General features: G+C 42.7%; 1 long non-coding RNA gene across 1 annotated transcript; it reads right to left on the reverse strand.

The window, feature by feature from the left end:
* Positions 1–2,654: 2,654 nt before the first annotated feature.
* Positions 2,655–9,245, reverse strand: LOC129145269 (uncharacterized). The gene is made up of 3 exons (XR_008550573.1): positions 9,100–9,245; positions 3,227–3,277; positions 2,655–2,696 (listed from the first exon to the last, which is right to left on the reverse strand). It is a non-coding gene; the product is annotated as an uncharacterized LOC129145269 (long non-coding RNA).
* Positions 9,246–9,500: the final 255 nt, after the last annotated feature.

Raw genomic sequence — 9,500 nt, forward strand, 5'->3', positions numbered from 1 at the left:
CTTTGGTGCACTAAGCTTTCTGCCACACACTGCATATGCTTTGCCTGAAGAAGCTTGGAGTGAGAAGCAGCAGTGTTTAAAGAGAAGTCCTCACTCTAGTAACATATTGGTGTCCCCTGCAGGCTTTCTGGAAGTACAGATTCTCATACCTACTCACGAATCAGACTGTTTCCATTTGGGCCCAAAATCTGTGCTTTTTCAAGCTCTCCAGGGGATTTCTAAGCACAATAAGGTTTGAGAAGCATTAGTCCATAGACAAGCATACCATCAGTGACTCTAATACAGTATGATAAATGCAATGTCACAGAAGTGACTATCCCCAGCCCTCCTGCTCCCCAGGCGATGTGGCATTTTAGTAAGCACTCAATGGAATAAATGTTGCTTGATTGAATGAGGTGTGGATTGGCCTATAGCAACTAAAAATACTGGAATGATGGAACATGCCTAAGTCCCCAGGACTTTGAAGGGGTTGGATAACTTGCTGAGATTCACCACTCCTGTCTGCCCTGCTCTGAAGCCAAATGTGTAGATCACTCTACTATATTATAGCTAGGATGCTTGGTATTTTTTTACCAAGGGAACAAGACTACGAACCAAATTTCCCCATAGTTCACACACTTTTCCCTGTCTCACAGACAAATAACTACTAGTTCAGTCCTGGAGAGAAGATGTAGGTGCTTCCATGCACTTGTGCCAAATTAACATCATGAGAGTCATGGAGCCACTTGTTAAATATCACTTCCCAGACTGCCCCTGGACATTCCCAATCAGTGGCCATGGAGAGGGGCTGGACAAAATGAAAATGTTCGGAAGTTGCATGAGATGAGACTAATAAATTCAGGTTAGAGAACGTTGGGGTGAACCTCAGAACTCTTCAGCCCTGAAATCCAGATCTTCAGTTTATACTGCTGGAACCAGAGTGGATTGAGGACACGGTTTTGAGCCTTGTAGTGTTGACCAGTGGCTTTGTAGCAGGGTGGTCCCCAGGAAAGGGGGAGGTTCCAGGTTCCCTGCCCCACCCAAGGGAGGGTGGAGCTGAGCAGGAAGAGGAGAAGCTGAAGAGGAGACTGAGGAAGGAAGCAGGATGGAGCCAGAAGGAGACCTGGCTATAATATAGTTCAGTGATCTACACGTTTGGCTTCAGAGCAGGGCAGACAGGAGTGGCAAATCTCAGCAAGTTATCCAACCCCTTCAAAGTCCTGGGGACTTAGGCATGTTCCATCATTCCAGTATTTTTAGTTGCTATAGGCCAATCCACGCATGGAGCTTAGAGACATGTGAAGAAACTGCACTTGTCTTTTGGTCGTGGACTGGGTGACACAGATGTGGGTGAGACCCGTGGGGAGGTGACAATGGCAGCTTTTATCTTGATGTTGATTTTGCTCTTTTCCTTCCGGGCTTGTCTGTTTTTTTCTGACCCTTTTCTGTGGGTCCCCACTGGAAGATGCTTTAGACTTGTGACAGGCTTTGGGGCCTTGCTCTGGGCCAATCCCATCTGGATGGAGTTTTACCCACGAGGGGACGGGTAACTTTGGGCTCTTGATTTAGAATCTAGATTCTTTGCCTTTCCTGTATGTTTCCAAATTGTATTAAAGTTCCTTCCCATTAAAGTCTCATATGTTTTGTGTTGATGCGGCGGATGGCAGAACCCATTTAGAATAGGCAGGTTTGCGGGGTTTGGGCTGCCCCTTTCCCTGTCCTGTAACAGCTTGACTTGTAGCAGAACAGCAAGGGAGTAAATACAGTGTCTCTGTTGTTTTTCCTAGGGCTGTTTGGGAAGGGAGGATAGCCTGCACACAGTGAGAGTGTGTGTGTGTGTGTGTGTGTGTGTGTGTGTGTGTGTGTGACAGTGAGTGGTGATGCTGGTGGTCCTGGTGGTGAGCTTCACTTATCTTCTGAGTGCTCTAAAACTCTCCCATAAATGTGGCTGACATCGTACAAGCCACACTGCAGAAAGCCTCCTAATATAGCATCAGGAGCCAGTAACATTCTATTGAGACAACAAAACTCAGGGCTGAAAGGGTGGGGGTGGAGGCCAAGCCTTCCCATCCTGTCTAGTTATAAATGATTGCCTGAAAATGTTCCCATGGGGCTTTGGGACCTCATATTTCCTGCTTAGCACTTCTGGAACCAACAGGCCCTTGGCATGTCATAGCTAGATCAAGGGCCATAGCCTGGCCTACAGGCTGCAGCCTGTGGTAGGTCACTTATCTTTCCCAGCCTGCTTGTCTTCATCTGTGCAGTAAAATTATGGTATCTGCTTCTTTGGGTTGCTGCCAAATGGACACATGTTATATGCTAAGTACTTGGTTAATTAAGGTGCTTAATATTATGGCCATGGTTGTCCATAGACTCTGATAGTCTCCAGAGAAACAGAACCAACAGTAGATATAGCGATATATCTATGCCTACAGAAAGATAGGAAGATTTATCAATTGAAAGAGAGGAGAAATGATAATAGCTAGCTAGCTAGCTAATTATTATTAAGAATTGCTGCACATAATCATGGTGGCTGAAAGGATCCAAGATCTTTATGTTGGAGATTCAGGAGAACTGATGGGTTAAATTCCAGTCCAAGTCCACGTATAAATCCTAAGGCAGGAGAAGACCCATGTCCAAACTCAGAGAGAGAACAAATTCTTCTTTACTCAGCACGTTGTTCCACTCAGACCTTCTGTTGATCGGATGGGAACCATCTATCAATAAATTAGGGAGAAAATTGCTTTATTCAATTTACTAATTCAAATGTTAATCTCATCCAGAAACACTCTCACAGACACACCCAGAGTAATGTTTTACTAAATATCATCTGGGAACCCCACGGCCTGGTCAAGTTGACACATAAAAATCACCATCGCTGAGTCATTGTGGCTTCAGTCTACTCACGTGTGAGAATTCAAAGCTAGTTTGTATGCATCATCTGCTTTCCTGACCTTAACCCATGTCCTCTATCATCTTAATACTTGTCTTAGATTCTCACCATCATTTCATGCAGGGGGTAGAGTTGATTATTTAATCAGATTCCCAGGGGGCAAACACTATGCCCCCCAAAAAATGATTGGTAGGCAGATAAGGACAGAAATGAAACCAGAGCAACTGAGAACACCTGTCCTTCCCCACCAAAAGGCTGGTAGCAAAGATAGTTTTATTGCCACATAAATCCTCCTTTGTCCTTCTTTTATCTCCTAACTTCTCCCATACATACTAATTAATTAATTGAGCATACCTGTTTAAATCATCCAATCTTGATTCTTATAATGGTGTGCCTGCGAGAGTTCTAAAAGTTAGAAATGATTTAGTATTAGAGGGTTTGATTACATTGAATATAAAATCAAATAAAATGAGCAAATGATGAATAGAAGAGGGGAGTGAGGTTTGAAATTAGCCCTATTTCCTGTACACACAAGAGGCACACTTAAGTCGGTTTTTATCTTGGCCTATTTTGAGAGTGATATATTTGGCTCACAACCAGGAATAGAAGATAAACAAGGACCTGTATCGTCTAAACCAACTCAGTGCTATTGATATTTTGAGCTGGATAATTATTTGATGTGGCCGTCCTGTGTCTTCCAGGATGATTAGCACCTCTACTCCCTAGGTGCCAGTAGTAACCCCCAAGTTGTGACAGCTGAGAGTGTCTCCTGGCACGGCCAGATGTATCCCAGGGGGGCAAAATTGTACCCGGTTGAGAACCACTGCTCTGAACATAGGAAAGATTTTAGGCTGTTAAATAGAAATGTACCTAACTTTCTGTAGTTCAGATATCTTAGTAATGGCAGTGTAGATATAGGATTCACATCTGATGAGCCTTCTTTTACACATATGAACTTACTTGCCTTCTCTCCTGCATTCCTGTTGTTGAGGAATTTTCTTTCCTAATATCTGTTTCTATTGAGCTGAGACAGCACGGTGGTGAGAACAGATTTGAGTCCTCATCTTAGTGTGCATTCTTGCCAGGTGACAATGACAAGTTAATGAAACTGGCCTGATGTTTTCCAGGTGTGTTAAGAGGATAATACAATTAAGGTCACAAATATGGCAGTGAGAACTTAGTGACTACCTATTATACCTTAGTTGGACCATAGTAGCTGCTCAATAAACATCAGATCTGTTTATCTATGGTTGCTACATGGGGCCACCATGCATCTCACTCCTTTGGAATGTACACCTCACCCCTGGTCTAAATTGCCCCCTGAGAAGGTGCAGTTTGGGGCCACCCTAAAGTCCTCAAACTCAAGTCACATGAAAGATATTTTCAAATAGAAGATATGGCCCTCCTTTTTGAATGGAAGACACTAAACATTTCTTTGAAGTGATGAAGTCTTCTTTCTTCCTTTTAACCCATAGGGGAAGAGACTACATGCATGGTCTTTTCTTCTTCCCCAAACACATGAATCCCCTTGGCCCCTCACTGCTGGAATGAGGAAAGGTGAAGCAGAACATGCTTGGTCCCAGCTGTGTTCTTGAATCATCTGTGAGGCTGGCTAATGCCTCTCATGCCAGTGCCTTCCTTCCTGGGAAGTTTCTGGTGTGAACTCTCTTTATCATGGAGCTGTCTGTTCATGTCTGCATTAATCTCAAGGACAGTGGACACCAAAGGGTGTTGATTGTGGCGTTGGCAGTGCCAAGCGTGTTATCTGACTCCTTGAGGATACAAAGACTTGACCTCCAGGTGATTAGTTTCTTTTTCCTGACCTAGCTTTGGCATTAGAACATTGACTTTTGTATGTCTGGTTTCTCTAGGGAATCTGGGGGATTTGTGGCAGTAATGATAAGTAGTAGTCATCACTTAGCAGATATTTACTATTTGCCCAACACCATGCAAAAGACTTTTTCTACAAGCCCATATATCATCACACCCACCCAGTGAGGTAGGATGGTTGATCACCATTTAAAGGTGAAGAAATTGAGGTTTGGAGAAATTCATGTTTGCAACGTCATATAGCTGGTAAGTGGTGAGCCTGGGATGTCAGCCAGATCCACCTACTCAGAGGCCAGGATCTTAATCACTGGGTTCTTATGTGTCTCTACTCATCCCAGACTCAGAAGCTATTGGAGTACAGAGGTGACTGACTCCTGAATGCCTGAACTAATCTTGTGGACCCATCAGAGATTTGAGAAAGAGCCCTTGATTGTTCATTAGCTGTAAATCCATACACTGTCAGCATCAGACACAAGTTCCTTGACATGCAGATATAAAGTCTGTTGACATACATTTCTTTCTTCTGAAAGAAACTGGAACAATCCTTCTCTGGATATGCAAACTTGAGCTATAGGATTGACTCTTGTCTAAAATTAGGTATTATGAAAGGGAAAAAAAACTTTTCTAACATCATTCCTTTTTTCATTAATTTCACAGCTATATATTAATCACTTTCTGTGGGTCTGTTAGTTCACTTTGCACAAGAAAGACACACAGCATGAAGACATGGCACCACCCCTGAAAAGATTGGGAGAGATAGATAAGTTGAAGTGTTCATGGGGGTTTGGTGGTAAAGGTTTAAATCTCCATGCTGGCACATAGGGAACAAGCTGTCAGCTGTATCTTACAAAGCATATGACATGTGAGGTAGGCTTGAAAAATGAAGGATTAGATATTTGCTAGTGTCAAAGGATTCACATCTGAGGCAGGAAGAAAAGCTGAGCAGACTGCGGATAACCTATTACATATGAGGAGGTAGGAAGAGTCTGAAGTGGCTGAACCCAATCTAGGGGATACAGCCCCCAAAATGTACCATCTGAGAGATCACAGTTTCCGCCTTTTAAGAAGCAGAGCCATCTAATGCAAACCGCCATTTTGCATTTTGACCACATGTAGCTTTTACATACCTGAAGATTCCCACTACAGGTAATAAAGGTCTCTATCAAAGTGATGACCGCAGAGCCTGTCACTGTACATCTGTGATACCAGGACTATTGTCCAAACCCAATTCTGGGCTCAGACCTTACACCTACAACTTAAGTAAGCAGGGCCTCTTATTCCCATGTAAAGCCCAACTCAACATGGAGACACATTTAAAGGAAACACAACTAAGGGTAAAAGTATGGAAAAGCAATGAATACTTGAGAGATTCCCTGGAAAGAGGTTCAAAGGGACTGAAGCCACAGCACACTCTTCTCCTTAGTCATCCTAGACATCCCCCTTCCAAAGGTCCCATTCATATAGCAACTATTGCCCTAAATCTCCCATGTCACTCCCTGAACCACCAATTCAGTGGCCTCTACTTCTGTGTGTGGTCCTATCTGTAGGAACTCACTCTGCTCTTTCTGCTGTCTATGTCTTTCTAATATATATTAATTTAGCCTCCATTTGTCATGTATACCCACCAAGGCCCTTCATTTTGCTGACTGGACTTCAGGATAAACAGAATCTTTGGAAGATAGAATGGGAAAAGCTGTGCGCAAAAATATTTGTGCTTTATGTATTTGTCCCAGCGTGTCATGTGTGTCATATGCCCCATGGGAGTGGGACATGCCCAAGCCTGAGTACAAATTTGATTCTCACTAGCTGTGTGACCTTGGGCAAATGATAACACTGAGTCTCAATTTCCTTATTGATGAAATGGGGATAATTCTACCTGTCCTAAGGAGCATACTGGGGAGCCACAAGTAGACGAGCTTTTAGGTGCAATGGGCTCAGCTTCTGTCTGTGGTTATGTGTTATTATATGCTAAAATTAGACACCTCCTCTTTCATGTGGTTATTTGGAGAAGCAGCAACTGTGATAAACCGCGTTATCACCTCCTGACTTGGCATCCAAAGGATAGAATTAATTAGAGTTCGCTTGTTTTATCATCATTATTCCCTTTCGGAATTTTATTATGTATGTTATCTTAATAACACTTTTCCAAGGTCACCTGCTTTCGAGTGCTGATTTCAGCAAAATCTCAAGAACAGTGCCCTGTGTCAGGTTCCTAGAAATGCACGTGGCTGTTCAGGGCTGTAGCTGATTTACAGGATGACCTGGGGGAAAGATCTCTACCCATGTGGGTTTCTGTCTGTCCTTCAGCAATACCAGAAGGTTATCTTGTCCTGAAATTGTGAGGTCTTTAGTTTCAAGGTAGTATCGTGAATGAACACAATCCTGGAAGGGCCTCCCTGGTGGCGCAAGGGGTTAAGTCGCAGAACTGTGAAGATATCCGCAGCCACTGAAGCACAAGTTTGATCCCTGGTCAGGGGGTGACCCACATGGTGCAGCAGACCTCTCCTGGTTTACCCACTGCTCCCCTCAGCAGTGTATTTCAGTGGATCTGCCTGTTCTGTTCCCCACTCTTTCTCTGGTGAATCCTCTCACCCCACCCTCCCCCCGACCTGCACCCCAGTTCTTGTATGCATAAGCAAATAAATCTTTAAAAAAAAATCCTGGGAAATTTACATAGTTAGTGCTCATAGGTCAAATCTGCATCCTTGTGAACCTAATTTTTGCATTGTTTTTAAAATACTATGACAGTGATGAAAATACTAGCATCTTCACCATTTCATCTGCAATTCTTTTCTGTGCATAGGTGTAAACTTTATACTGTGATATATAACTGTTTACCATGTTACTACATAATCATCATAATGATTGCTTTAATGACCCTCTAATCATCCATCTTGTTGATGCACCATAATTTACTTAGCCTAAATTTTCAACAATAGGAACCTGGTTGTTTTCCACTATTATGTTATTTTTTCACTATGATAAATAAGTTCCAGGTTACATATTTGTGCATATAGCTGCTTTCATTTTTTTATTATTATTTCCCCAGGATAGACTCCTAGAAAGGGATCACTGAGTCGAGGAGTGTGAATTATTAATAGTTTTTAAATAATTGACATTATTTTCCCAGTTCACCATGCCATCAGCAATATATTAGTATTCTACTTTCATTGCAACCTTATCAGTAGTGTGTGATATTATTTTATATTTAATATGCTTAAATAGAAGCTTTTGTTTTTGCTTTGTTTCAAAAATAGCAGATTTTAATCAAACATTTTCTTATAAATTATGCATTCTCTCATGTTTTGAAAAGCCAGGTTTTTTTTAAGATTTATTTATTTTTATGCATACAAGAGCTGGGGTACAGGCCAGAGGTGCGGGGTGGGGGTCAGTGAGAGGATTCACCAGAGACAGAATGGAGAGCGGAACAGGCAGATCAACTGAAATACACTGCTGAGGGGAGCAGCGGGTGAGTCAGGAGAGGTCTGCTGCACCATGTGGGTTGCTCCCTGGCCAGGGATCGAACTCGTGCTGCAGTGGCTGTGCTTAGCTTCATAGGTTGTGTCTTAACCCCTTGCTCCACTAGGGAGGCCCTTGAAAAGCCAGTTTTAAAACCTTACTAGATAACGCTCCCTTAAGAGCTCTTGCTGTTTTTTCTCCCATTGTTTAATGGTTCATTGTATTAAGTAAAACAAATATTGATATTTTAATGAGTAAAATATTCATTTGAACCCCTATATAATTGGGGGTCCATATATACAGAACTGTAGGGAGAACTCACATAAACTAATAGGAAAAATGGAAATAAAAAATTGGGAAAATATGTCTGCACCAGCCTCCCCAAGATCAAAACCAGTGTTACAATTCAAGTGTTCAGTCTGGTCAGATTCGAATGACTTTATCTAGTTCCTAATCTGCTTGGCCAAGTCGAGTTTTTCAACTAAAGAACTCAGGTACTCCAATTGTACTGCTTCCAATATTTTCTTCTGGAAAACTCTCTGATGAATGAATTCTGCCTTCTACCTAAGGCACTCTCTCTCTCTCTCTGCCCAAAATGCCATCACACCAATCCCAATCTGTCTTGCTCCAGATCAAGCAAATGCATGAAACCCCATAATATATGAAATAGTTTCCCAGAGCACAGCCCTATGTGGGCTGAGTGCCAATTCCGAGATCTGGTTCTGCCCTTGCTCCCAGGCAGCTTTGCCTCCCCCTAAACTGGATGTCTTTCATGCACCGCCCAATGGGGAAGGAAATTGCAAGGACATAAGCCTCCATCAAGTCATCCTGAGGTGAGTAACCAGTATCTGCTACAGCTCTCTCTATTGGCGTTAGGGTTGCTTTGACTAGGATAATTGCTACATACTAGGATCCGGGACCATAAAGAAAAACCTTACCATACTTTATTCTTTTTCCTCTCGCAGCCTCAACTGAGGGTTCTCCATGAATGTGGTTAGCCTTCCAAGCTGCTTTCCTGCCAGTTGATAAGAATATGGCCTGATCCTCACAGAAGACTCACTCGTGGCACTGCTGGAAGATATCCTTGGAGCACTGACAGATTAACCAGATTAACTGAAAAAAAAGCACCCGTTCTGCAAGAGCATGGGCTTTGGAAAATCTTAGTTTGCTGTGGATTTTTAAATGAGGTGCATAATATACAGTGCCAACTCATTCCAAGCGGTCATTGGTAGACCATTAGCTGGAAAATTGCTTCCAGTTTTCATCACTGTGCATAACTCCAGCTCCCTTTGGGGAGCTGTCTGTACCCTTCACTAGAAGTCCTGTTTAGCATGGCAAC

Source organism: Talpa occidentalis, unplaced genomic scaffold (assembly GCF_014898055.3).
Source record: "Talpa occidentalis isolate TD23 unplaced genomic scaffold, MPIMG_talOcc4v2.1, whole genome shotgun sequence".
Taxonomy (NCBI): domain Eukaryota; kingdom Metazoa; phylum Chordata; class Mammalia; order Eulipotyphla; family Talpidae; genus Talpa; species Talpa occidentalis.